Source organism: Oreochromis niloticus, linkage group LG4 (genome assembly GCF_001858045.2).
Source record: "Oreochromis niloticus isolate F11D_XX linkage group LG4, O_niloticus_UMD_NMBU, whole genome shotgun sequence".
NCBI classification, from domain to species: domain Eukaryota; kingdom Metazoa; phylum Chordata; class Actinopteri; order Cichliformes; family Cichlidae; genus Oreochromis; species Oreochromis niloticus.
In genome coordinates, this window is record NC_031969.2 from 22,326,052 (window position 1) to 22,339,702 (window position 13,651).

Below are 13,651 nucleotides of genomic sequence, written 5' to 3' on the forward strand. Positions count from 1 at the left end.
TGAATGTATCTAAGCCACAGATCAGAATATAAACTAGATCCAGCTGCAATATATACTGAATATGCTGTCCATCATAAAATATACTATCTCAAGTTCTTAAGGTATCATTATAGGGTAATACTTTTTTTTAACTTAAGTCGGACATTGAATGCAGGATTTGTACTTTTTAAGTAGAAAAGTAAAGCAGCATCTAATGAACAAAGTGCGTGTTTCATTATAAGGCAAATATATCTGCCATGCTAATGGTGCTTTGTAAGTTTTTAGCTATAATTACGCATTAAGAGATGCTTACGTTTAATTCAAAAGTAGTTTTTAAATCCAAATACTGAAGAATGTTTTTTGAAAATCACAAAACTATTACGGTATTTTGACGAAAAGTTGGATTTTTAAGTTAAATCCTTTGAAGTAAAAATGAAATAAGTTGTTTTTTGCTTTTAAAAAATGTATCAGTGTTTGTAAGGTTTATTAAGTGTGTGTGTGTGTGTGTGTGTGTGTGTGTGTGTGTGTGTGTGTGGAATACAAAATCTAGACACAAAGACTGGCTGTACTGGCAGTTTGCCAGTAGCGGAAATGGCACGCAACATTTTATTGTTTACTTGTTGTGAGGCACATCTGTTGTCTGCAGTAAACAATAATACAAACTTTAGTCTGGATAACATTATTTATAGTTTTTTAAAAAAGGGAAAATCTGATAGAAAACTGATGCTTCCATGCCAATGGTTATTTTTCACATTTTAAACTGGTCTGGCCTGGTTATTTATTTTTTTTGCCTGTCCCGTTTGGCTCTTTTGCCATCAGAATTATTGTCTAAAGGCGAAGAAAGATGCCCAATGGATTTACTTTATCAAACTGACCATCCCAGCCTTGCCGTAATGGTCCATCTGATTCACCTTTTATTGTTTATTTTATTTTCACTTGCTGAATACGGGACAGACTTGACTGGGGGAAAGAAAGGGGAGAAAGAAAGAGGGAAAGAAAAACAGCTGAGAAGAGGGACGGGGAAAAAGGGCAAAAAACAAAAACCAACAGAATAAGCAGACAAAAAATACATATATCGATCACCTGGATCACCTGTTGAGAAAGAAAAAGAGAAAACAAGCAGAAGAAAACGAGAGTAATAGAATAAACAACATCACAATGATATATGGGAATATGACAGTAAATACTAAATATTAAACATTATTGTGCAGCACGTAAGATCGACAGCGCACAGTGTGCTTTGAGGTAGGAGCCAAAAAGGGTGTAGTTTGTGTGTGTGAGCACCCGTGTGTACATCTGTGAGCATGGACGCGCTTGTTTTTTTAAAAGGTTCCTTCATGTAATGATCTGCTAGAGGGTGTGGGGGCCCACTGCCCCGTCCTCCAGGGCATGAAGCAGGTATGGAGGAGATCAAAACTCCAGACATCCAGAGGCCCCCAGAACACAAGAGACCAAGGAAGACCAACAGAGGGGCAGCCGCGTCACTATCCCAGAAAGAGCTGAGGAGAGTCCCAGATGAGGGGTCACCCAGCAGCCGCGGAGCAGAAGCCAGGGGGGTTGCAGTGACGTGCCCGTGAGCTCCGCCGGCAGCCAGCTGCGCCTGAGTGACCGAGCCCCAGGCCGAGAGGCCGAGGGCACCCCACCCCCGAAGTCTGGCCTGGTTATTGCATGGAAATATCTTTATGAAATTCAAGTTCACAGCAAACATAACTTAATGAAATATTCCCAGCCACATTAGCAACCCAGCCATGCAAAATGTGGATAAAATGTACACACTGTACTTTTGTTCATTTGAATTTAGACAAATACAACATGTTTTAAAACAACAATAACATATACTGCCTCAGCATTCATTGTGTTATAGAAAATGAAATGTAGCCTCTTACCATTGTCACATGGTGTGCCAACTTTAAAAACTGAGTGCTTGCCAGGTCTTCTATTGTTCTCCATAGTATATTTTGTGTTTCATGTCCTGAAACTAGAACCTAGAACAGTGTCCTCACACCGCATGCAGGCCATCCTTATAAGAAGATCAGAAGCAGCACTACTAATGCTAAAATCAGGTCATGCACGCAGTTTATTATTGCACCCAGGTAAGGCGCAGATTCAACTTCCCTTATTTAAACCCAGACCTCTGGTCCTCCAAGCTCCTCCAGAGACCTCCATCTGACATGTTGTCTGCTTCAGGCACAACAGGTCCTTCCCCTTCCTTGACAAATGTAAACACAACATGATTTTGTTTCTTGTCATGGATAATTGTGGTCCCAATCATTTTGGCCAAGCATTTGTAACAGAGGGCATGTCTGCAGATCAGGAATGTTCCTGTACCTGAAAGATATTCATAGCAGTCAAAACATTGTGTGTCCACCTAACTGTCCTCTTTCCTCAAGACTTTCTTTGTTTTTAAACTGGACCAGGGACCACAAATGAAATCCCACCATGCTTAGTTTTCTCTGATTTTTGGGTGTTTTAGTGTCATAGAACTGACTGCTGTGTATTTATGGCACAGGATATGAGTGAAACAGGGAGTTACTTCTGATGCTAATAAAGTTAAGGATCAAAAACTGCTTTTTTCAAGTGTTCTTTCAACTGTATGAGGTCTTGAGTCTGCTGTACCTTAAAAGTTTGATGTCATTAGGTAAAAAAAAACACTGCAAAAAACACAATGTATGATGATACACTGATGTTTACAATTTTTAACTTACACTGATTGTATGTATTTTAACAATCACTCCCAATCAGTACCATTAAATGGTCATTAATTCTTTCCAAAATTTCTTTCCAAACTTCATAGCTGGCTGAAATGTGGTGTTTATTAGTCTCAAATGAGTGACCCATGACAAAGGACTGCTAAGTCCTGTGTTTCAAGGCAACTTTCAAGGCTATATAAATAAAACTGAATTGAATTAAGTTGAATTTAACCAAAATACAGATCTATGCAATGCTATTCAAGCTATTCAAAACTCAATAGAATATACTGCAATTTATGCACAGATATTTGTTGCATCTGGGAGGTATAGTGTATTTTACTGAGTTTGTGGATTTGTTCATTCATGTCAGTGCACATACGTGTCAGTGAACGACATACATGCACATACTGGTCAAGCAAGTTTGTCCTCAGAGAAGACAGTTAACAAATTGTGTTTGGGTCAGGTTTAACCTGTTTTGATATTTGACAGCAGCAAAAACTCTGTTATTCTTTCAGCCAGAATGAGACTATTCTGGGTCAAATTTAAACAGCATCTATTTGAAAGCTTTTTAGATCCAGTAAGTATTAAATGAAGGAAATTGGGGCTTTAGATGAAGCTTGAAACTTTTTTTTCAATGGGTTCCGGCAAAGAAATTTGCTGGTTTTCAAGGGTCATGGGTGAATCTACAAACAGTGTTGCTTATAAGCAACAGAGGTCATACAGAGGTTAGAGGGTGTCTTGACCCGGAGATGTGATCTACGGTAGTAGAGTGGTTAGCACCATCACATCACGGTAAGGTGATTTCTTGGTTAAATACCAGCAGGGTCCTTCCTCTGTAGACTTTGTATGGCTTCTTCCCAGAGTCCAGAGGTAAATTGGTCATGCATATGAGCATGCATATTAAAGTGCAACTCGTAGATAAAAGCGCTAAAATGGTCATTAAGTCTTGAAATACTGTGTAAATGCCAGAATCGATTATGTGCCCATCTGTTGGCATTTGTGCTTTCCACATGCAAGCATAATGTAAGAAAATAAATTAAATAAAAATAAAAGAAATCAGAATCCATCCATCCATCCATTCTCTTCTGCTTCTCCGGGGCCAAGTCGCAGGGGCAGCAGCCCAAGCAGAGAAGCCCAGACCTCCCTCTTCCCAGCCACCTCCTCCAGCTTATGAGGGGGAACACCCAGGCGTTCCCAGGCCAGAGATATAATCTCTCCAGCGTGTCCTGGGTCTGCCTTAGGGCCTCCTCCCCTCCGCGAATCGCTACCTTATCGTGGTGGAGGGGTTTGTGTGTCCCAGGGATGCCAGGAGCTATGTTGTCTGGGGGCTTCTGCCCCCTCGTAGGGTCTCCCATGGCAAATTGGTCCTGGGTGAGGGACCAGACAAAGAGCGATTCAGAAGACCCCTATGAAAAGACCATCGAGGGAACAGTTCACCCTGCCCGGGATAGGGTTACCGGGACCCCGCCCTGGAGCCAGGCCCGGGGAGGGTGCCCGAGGGCGAGCGTCTGGTGGTCGGGCCTCAGTCCATGGGGCCTGGCCGGGCACAGCCCGAAAAAGGGACATGGGCCCATCATCCTGCAGGCCCACCACCTGCAGGAGGCACCGTAGGGTCGGGTGCAATGTGAGCCAGGCGGCAGCCAGGAGTGGAGGTCCTGGCAGACTGATCCCAGGCTACCAAATCAGAATCCATTTATTCTTAAATAAGTTAGATTGAAATGATAGTAATAGTAGTTGTTGCTTTGTCTAAAAATGAATTGTAAAGCCTTTAAAAAATTGCACTGCTCTTGAAACCATTAAAGATTAATCATCCATTTATTATATACACAGACACACACACAGACACGGCTTTATAGACATCCTAAACAGATCTGTAGTTCAAAATCTGAGGGGATTTGACGGGGGGGAGTTTTTAGCCTAGGTCAAAATGAACTCAAACCATGTTGTGAAGGCACAGAATATGAACAGTAATAAGGTTTAAATGTATTTACTGGCATACTTTTAACTTGGTCGCTGGCATAAAAAAATGTGTCAGAAATATGTCACTACCAGGGACATCCTGTAGAGGGCATAGCTTAACTCATTAACGAACCTGTCTAAATTGGCACTGATGTACAGAATTTAATGAACAATATCTAATGGAGATGTATAAAGACGAGCATGGTAAGCAGAGTAGAAAAAACAGAGCAACAGGAACAGAAGAGGAATTATGATGGAAAAAAATGCAAGGTTTCAGGTGGAAAAGTGGGACTGGGAACATTTCACCTTGACATCTTTTACTTTGAACTTATCTGTAAATAGATGTATTTTAAAATATATATAAATTGAACTTCAATCATGTTAACGGATGTTTTCACAAAGTAACTTTGCATACTGAGTCAGATTCATTCCTAGAAGAAAGAAAGCTATTTACTATAGTTTATGATTCATGATCTTCAAATCTTTTCAAAAACCTCTTTACTACAAACTTGACATTAATGTAGTCATAAAATATAACAAATACTTGTCTGCACTTGTATTTGTTATATGATTTCTCTCCATCTTAAAACATCAAGTACTCTGCATTCAGATATTTTTCAGATATCACTGTCCTAAAAATGATAGGATCCTCCTAAAACAGAAGAGGGCAGTGCAGTATGATGTAAACTTATGATTTCACAAGCATTTGAAGCAATCATTAAGTAAGGACAGTTATATTTTTCTTAGTAATGAAAGTCTACTTTTCCATTTGCCTGGATTTGTTGTTCCTGTTTAGATGATGCTTGATTTGCAACATCAAATGGGACTCAGAAGTAAATTCTCAACCAGATGACCCATTATGTGTCCCCTGAAATCATCTGAACTCAGTGGAAGCAGGGAGTGTAAAAAGAGGCCACTTACCACCCCTGTGCAGTAATAACTACACAAGGCTCACTAGCCAAAGTTTCAAGCATTGACTGTGCTCAGAGTGCATCAGTCATCACACGTCAAGGTCGACACCTGCTGGGTAGACCTTAATTTATTGTAAGTGTGTAAGGTGATTGACACTTGAAAATGAGATGTTAGCAGACAGCACAGAAAAATTGTGATGCCTTCATGGCTATGAATGGCCACCAGCATTTTGATGAGACAATCATAGCCAAAAGCATGTCTACAAATCTAAATTCCTTTGGTGCCGAAACGCATTCTTGTTGTATTGCTGGGATTATGGCACCCAGCTGAATCAATATTCAGTTTGTATGTAATTTTGCTAAAACAATGTCCGACTCATTCTCTGTTCCTCTCCACAGTTAAACCTCTCTATGGTAGGAGTTTTTGTGCTAGCATGGCTTTTGGTAAACCAGTTTAGAGGATGTCCTGGGTGCAGACTTCCAGTGTCCATTCGCAAGACAGATCTTGAGATACAAGATTTTTGCCCACACCAACAACAGTAAGACCGAATTATGATTGGTGCTTTCAGAGATACCACCATGACTGATTATCTCCATTTTTATATTATTGAAATCCATTTTAAGAAGAACATAAATCCAGAAAGAACCAATAGCTGTACCCAAACAAGTACAAGGCTGAAGGAAATAGTATCAATACTGCAGGCAATTTATACTGAAGATAGCCAAAGGGACTCAAGAATGTTCAATATGCCGTAAATGTTTCTTCCCCAGCTACTGAACATGTACCATAAACACGACAACATTGCTGTTTACCAGTTTAAAATTATGGCAGACAATATCCTGTATGCTCAGAATCTGTTTTTTTGTTTGTTTGTTTGTTTGTTTTTTTGTTTGTTTTTTTGCACGAAAGACATTGTGATCTGCAGACAAGCTCCGCTGCCTGGTCAAAACCCATAGTGTCAAAATAGGCCCAGCAAATTACCCAGCAAGGGTCAGAGACAAAACATGGAGACAGGTTTGCTCACACTGACAATGGTAAGGCTCAGCCATACTAACTGGTGCTTCAAAAGAGACAATGAGAAAGTCAAAATCTCCCTTTGCTCATTACCATTATATGTTAACAAGCCTTTTTTTTTTTTACAAGACCACAAACCCAGAGAGAACCAGTTTCTGTAGCCAAAGCACAAGGTTGAATGCAAGATGCTGCACTGTAATAGAGGTAAAAACAGCCAGGACAACACACAATGTCCAGCGTGCTAAGAATGTGTTTAGGGCACGCATTAATGTAATGCTCTCCATTACAACATCCTGGTAGCCATCATCATACTGCAGCAAAGTAAGCCCTCACTGCTGGTATATTATAGCCATCAAGAGACAAGAAGCACCTGAGTCACTTGCAGCAGATATTCCACATAAAGGACAGGAGTGGCTTTTCTATCAGTGCTGAAACCTTTGATGGTTTCAAACACGTGAGTATGGGCTCTTGCAGATACTGGAATTATAAAGATATGTTATGTCAGTATGCTACCCAACAGTGTTTAATTAGAACTAGCTAAAGATAAATAAACATGGTGGCTTCCTCAAATTGCTCCGCTTATCTCACAGCACAACTTTTAACCCTTTAACGCATAGTGGTCACTACTGTGGACAGCTATTCAAAGGCTGTTTTCTTGTATTTGTGCCAGTGTCGATGGTATACTTGCACACAAACCACTACACTGGACACTGAGGTGTCACTCCATACCCTGCCACACAGTGGTCAGCCAGTTGTCCACATAAGTGAACATGTAAAAAAACTCTTTGAAAAGTACATGTTTAAAAAATGAAGTTCAAAAATCTTTTTTTTAATGCCTAAAGATGAATAGAAATACTTAAGAAAAAAATACGGATTGAGGTTGTCATAATTCATGCATGAAAGGGTTAAGAACCACTGGTTCAACATACAATAAAGCTCTGTGCTGCTTGATGCCACTGCTGCTGAACTTTCAGCTGAAAATGCTATTGATACAAATGTTTGCTTTGAATAACATTTAGAATCAGAATCAGAATACTTTATTAATCCCTAAGAAAATTGTCAGGATTATTAGGATTAAATTAGCTGTGCTGCAAAGGCTAGTGGAGTGTGAGGTGGACTAAACCATTTTGCCTAACTTTGGATGATTGATCAAAGAAAGGCTCCAGTATTTTTTAATAATTTATTTTAATCAAAGTGCAGTCACACACCAGATTTATTCAGGCACCTTATTTGGGTCTCAATTATTTAGAAATAAAAATGGCAAACAGATACAAACTCTTCATTCCAGGTTTCCAAGGGCTCCTCCAACCATTTGGATCTTGGGTAGTTATAATTACTGGCCTCTATTAGGTTCTGTACTGTAATACTTTCCGATCTTTTGTAAATGAGTTTCAGCTTCTATCTTGTACACAAAGGATTATCACAACAGCCCATTCCAGATGTTTTATTTGGCAGATTTTTATACTAGATCCCCTTCCAGATGTAAGCCCAAAGGTTCTCTCAGAATCAAAGTGGCAATGTGTAAACAACTACACTACAAGGCCATTTGTTAATACATTAAGAAACAAATTACTGTCAGCATTTGTAGATCTTACTGAGGAAGTCTGTAGGCTATAATACAAAAGTATAGACACAAAATATCCTGGTGTGCTGGAAACTTGTCAGCAGAAGAAACACTGAAGAATCAGCAGCTGCAGCTTGTTGTGGGCGTTTCTGTTTTGTCTGCACGACCTCTGGCAGGGTATTTTATTAATGCATCTACAAAGAACCAGAAACAACATAAGAAAACTTACAATTTCACATTTAATAAACATCATAAAAAGCTCTCTTATTATTTTACTAACTTCCAGAATGAACTTTCCAAACAATTAAAACCCCCCCTGCTTCATCTTTGAGACAAACAGCCACACTATTTAAGTTACATCAAATTTTTTTGTTCGTGATTACTTAAAAATACAGAGCACAATAAATGTAGTGATTAAATAAATAAATGAATAAAAGAGCCTTACCATTATCACAATCTGCGCTAACTTCTCTGGTGCTTCGGTATCTGAAAGTTGGAAGCAGCCAAAATATCCATCAAACGAATGACAAATGGTTGATAGCAAAATAGCCAAAATCTCCAGTAGCATCAAGAGAAAGTCTAGCCCAGTAACCTGAGAGTCACTGTGGATTTGGCTGGGCTGTGGTTCAAGCTGATCTATATCAGCAGCGTCATCAGCCATTGCTCTCCTTTATTGTGCTTCTGCTGAAGCTGTATGACCAAGAACAAGTTTCAGGTTACTGCTGCTACAGTGAAGTGCTCCCCAAATTCTTTTCTTAGCAAGATCTCTCTGCCCTTTTAGTCTGTGTGTGCAGGACCAACGGTCTCTATCAAGTTTCAGTACGGGGTACCACCGTGGGTGGGAGCTAGTCAGTATACCCCTAACTGTCTCAACCCTGTGTCCCTCAAAAAATCAAAACAACTATGTAATACTAAAAAAAATTGTATTTTCCCTTTAAAACACTCGTGCTAATCAAACACATGTAACATTTGATATATATAAGATGATGCTCCTCACAGACTTCAAATTAGTTTAGTCCGCTGCCTACCAACCCCCAAGCCTTACACAATGGTGTGAGTGTTGTTGAGCAGGTATTTCTGGTAGTATTCCTTTAGAGGGCTGACCTTTTATCTTAGATTATCTTCATTCTATTAAAATAAAGCACATTTAAAATTGTAACCAACCTGGTTGACTTTTTAAAGTGTTAATTAAAATCCCAATTAAAGCCATAACTCACTCTGATTTTCAAGTGCTTTTAGTTTATTACAATTGTTATTTTTATGACTAAAAAAATAAATCTTGCTTATAACCTTAGAGCTTTACAATCCAAAGATGTTCTCTTCCTAATACTGTTAGAAATATATATTATACTGTTTTTAGTGACTGTCTTTGGAGATTCTCAGCCATTCAAGTTACTGAATAAATTACTGCTGGAACTGGAGTTAAGTTTCAAGTTTCACCTGACTGGTGGGGCACAGGTAGAGAACCAATGTAAAGAACCATTCAGGCCCTGCATGAGTCTTTGACACCACCTAGTTTTGATATGAATCATATGGGCAACCATAATCAGGTCTGTCTAGGTAAGGTATAACATAAACAGAAAGAGGACAAATAAAAGCAAACAAGAAACAAAATAAAAAAACGTGCTTAGGAATAGTACTCTCATGCATCTGTTACAGTTCATATTCCTTCACCTTCCCCCACCCTCAGGCCCCATGGGTGGAAGTGACAAAGCAGTCCCCCTGGGGTGGAGGAGAGAACCACCTTGTAAAACAATTCCTGCCAACTGTAACTCAGCTGATCTAATTTTATCCTAGCCCTTTTGGTAAACCTCATAAGAATATTTGTGGGGGGGGTTTGCCACCTATCATGTAATCCTGGATTATGGTACAGCATGGCGTTCAAGAGTCTTAAATTCATGCAAGTTTTCCAAGATAATTTCCAGCATTGCATTCACTGCTAGTGAATCTTTCACATTCCTACATCACACCCCACCCCCAAGCCCAAGGGTGGAGGCAGGAGCCCCTTGTAAAACATGACCTGTTTATCTTTAGTTATTCATGTGTGATAGTTCCTCCTGCCATGTACCATTGTCAGGTCATCAAATTTGCAAATTTGATTTCATTTAGTGTAAATTTTCTCATGTAAATATACTTTTGCATATAAGGCATGTGGCTTTTTATATAGTCTAAAAAATAATTGTTAACTTTTAACTGAAAAAAACAAACGCAAAAACAACATAAAAAGGCTGGCTTGAGATGAAAATGTTTATATTTAAAACTTAAATGATCACATACATGCGTGTACGACATTTAAACAATACAATATGAGTGATGGTACAGCCATGTGGCTTTAAAATGGCTCAAAGAAAAAAAAACACAACAGCTCTTCTGTGTGTGCAGTTCTTGAGAACACAATGGGAAGATTTAACAAATACATCATGGGCATGATGTGTGATGTCTGTGGAAATTTACCCATAGACTTCTATACAAGCGAGTTGTGTTTGTAGGCACAAGAGTTACTCTGCTTACTATTGGAAATATTTGATCAACTTCATTTTTCTAGGTGCAGAACTATGTGCATCCAATTCAGTATTATTCATATAGCACCAAATCACAAGTTGCCTCAAAGCCATCCAAAGTTTAATAATCTGTCCCAACAGGAGTTAGACATCTGGTGGCTGTGGCTTAGGTGGTTTTGAGGTGTGATGTTTTCTGTGATGACTGAAGTTTTAACCACTGCCATGAAGAATAGTGGAGATGGTAAAAATAAATACAAATTCCTATAAAACTGTTGCATTATATTAAAATCTGTGATTATTCATTAGACACTACAATGGTTAATCCAACTAATCAGATTAGGGGTGCAGGGTACCAAACTGAAAATGATTGACTACAGGTGTGTGTATTGTGTATAGACACACAGACAGCTTTGATTAAAGTGTGTGTGTGTGTGTGTGTGTGTGTGTGTGTGTGTGTGTGTGTAACTTCTTCTTTGCATAAGCCATTTATGCAAATTATTATTGTTTGTATTTATAACATCGTATAAACACACAAAACAGGAGTTCTAAAATCTTTAGTCTTGACCAACTGTAGAAAAGTATAAACAAGCAATATATAAAATACAAAGTGCAGCAATGCTTATTTATAAAGTGACTCTGTAGTTTTCAAAATTACGTTGTTGGCCACAGTGATTCATAAAACAATGAAAAGAAACATTCTAAACATTTTTCCTCCTTTTTCCAGTCATTACTGGAAAAAGTCAAACTATAAAATATAAAACATAATATACACATAATAAATAATCGTCGGTTTTCCTGATAGCAGCTCGTTGTGGGGCTTCCCATTCACAGGTCCTCTGAAAGGAGACTGGATTGATGCATCTGCAGACAGAAACAATGTTATAACAAAATGTCTGAGGGACGAGACCAAGCTACAAGTTAAAGTCGGCACGAGCTGACTCAGCTCATTAACTCTCTCCTTTCAACTGTGTACTTCCAACAAGTCAGACGCAACAGGGAAAAGAAACGAAAAAAAAACCAAAACAAAACTACAGAGCATAGTAAATAATAAAGTCTTACCGTTATCACAAAGTGAGGCAACGTGTCAGTCCTGAGAATGGATGTTGGAGTCTGCACATCCTCATAGGTGCCTCACCAGAAGCAACACCAGTGCGATCAAACAAATCACTACTACCAGGCAAATACAGTCGGATTTGGTGACCCGACACTCCGTACACTCCGGAGGTTCAGCCTCAGGAATACCGACAGCAGTATCGCTGCATGTCGTTGGTCTCACTTGGTCGCTAATTATAAAAACCTGAGACCCATTCCTGTAGGTGACCGTTTGCTCGCTGGTTCGGCGAGAAAGTCTCCTCAAATGATGCATCATCCAATTTCCTCCATGCAACAAACCGACTATGGAGGCCCTCGACGCCATCACAAGATACCCCATCGAGAGAGGAAGAGCCACCTCCTGTGTGGTGTCCACATCTGCAGCCAGGGTCTCTCCAGCTTGGTTCTCTTTGTTAAGATAAGTGGCTTGACGGCAGAGTGGACAAATGATGGATCCTCGACTCCGGGCGACTACCATTATTTTACTCAGGCAGTCCTGGCAAAAGACGTGCCTGCAGCTTAGAGTGCGTTTTGCAAGCAAAACATTTTCGAAGCACACAGGACACTCCTGTGGGGCCTCGTGTCTATTTTCTGCTGCCAGTGCCATTATTCTGTCGTAAAATCAGCTGATTACTAGTACAGTAAAGTGTTCTCCAAGCTCTGTTCACAGCACGCGGCTTTCTGTCCTTTTAAAGTGTGTGGTGGAGCAGGGGCCTGTACAAAGTTGTGGCACGGGGTGGCACTACCCACACATAACCCCCCACTAAATCTGATGCCTCGCACTGGTGTCCAAATAAAATTGAATGAAATCATAAAATGTTTAACATTATTTTTTGCATTTACAACATTTATGCTGATAAAAATATATTTAAAAAATAATTTTTAAAAGAAGCTAGCCCCCTCGTATTCCTAAAAATGGTTCAGTCCAACCCCCACCTCTAAAGACAGTGGTATGAGTCTCAATCAGTGTTGCCAGCTTAGCGACTTTGTTGCTATATTTAGCGAGTTTTCAGACCCCCTAGCGACTTTTTTTCTTAAAAAAGTCGCTAAAAAAAGACGTGAAAGCGCGTATCGCTTTTACTCTCAACAAGCAGCGGGTGCTGTAACACAGTCAGTTCTTCTTTTACTCTTTTACTCTTATGCTGTTTTGTGGATCACAAGGTTTAAAACTACTTATAAACACACACACAGAAAGTAACTCCACCAGAGTGCCTATTTCGGATCACTTTTGCCAGTCCAAGCCCGGGTAAAGGAGCATGGTTGGAATTGTGACATTAAAAAAAAACAATAATTGCTAAAAGAAATTTAATTTGTAGTTCTAAATAAACTCTAAATGCATTTAGGACGTTTTTTACTCACTTTATGTCTCTTCCACGATGTTATTTCTCTCTCCAACAACATAGGTTACAATTATATTAGCATGACCAATTATGCACATTAGGCGATGACGTCATTTAGCGACTTCTAGCGACTTTTAGGACAACCAATAGCGATTTTCCTTACTGAGGAGTTGGCAACACTGGTCTCAATAACCAGTATTTGGTAGTGTCCCCTCAAGGGGCTAGCCTAGCTAGATTATTTAATGCCAGCACGTCCAAATCACATGACCAATTTAAGATTCATTTAAACTTGTATTTAAAGTGCAGACATTAAACTATATAAACTATAGACTGCTTTTTCTAAGGACAGTGTTCACAAGAACTCTGTGCTTACGAGAATCCCCACCTCCCCACCCCGCTTCCATGCTAACCAACTGAAAAAGTTTTGAGATGAGAGAGATTTGTGACATTTAGCGTGTTTAGAGTGTAGTTAGTGTGTAGTGTGGTTGTTTGTTTTGTTTTGTGTATTAAAACAATGAGGGCACTACTGAATGTCACAGTTGCTAGCCAAAAGCCACCAAAGGCAGATTGCAATGTAAATGCTGAGTGTTGTCAGCACTG

The 13,651-nt window shown here is 39.5% G+C and overlaps 1 long non-coding RNA gene across 1 annotated transcript; it reads right to left on the reverse strand.

Annotated features, from left to right (window-relative positions):
- Nucleotides 1-10,575: 10,575 nt before the first annotated feature.
- Nucleotides 10,576-12,393, reverse strand: LOC102081860 (uncharacterized). Its single transcript, XR_266563.3, has 2 exons — nucleotides 11,679-12,393; nucleotides 10,576-11,480 (listed from the first exon to the last, which is right to left on the reverse strand). It is a non-coding gene; the product is annotated as an uncharacterized LOC102081860 (long non-coding RNA).
- Nucleotides 12,394-13,651: the final 1,258 nt, after the last annotated feature.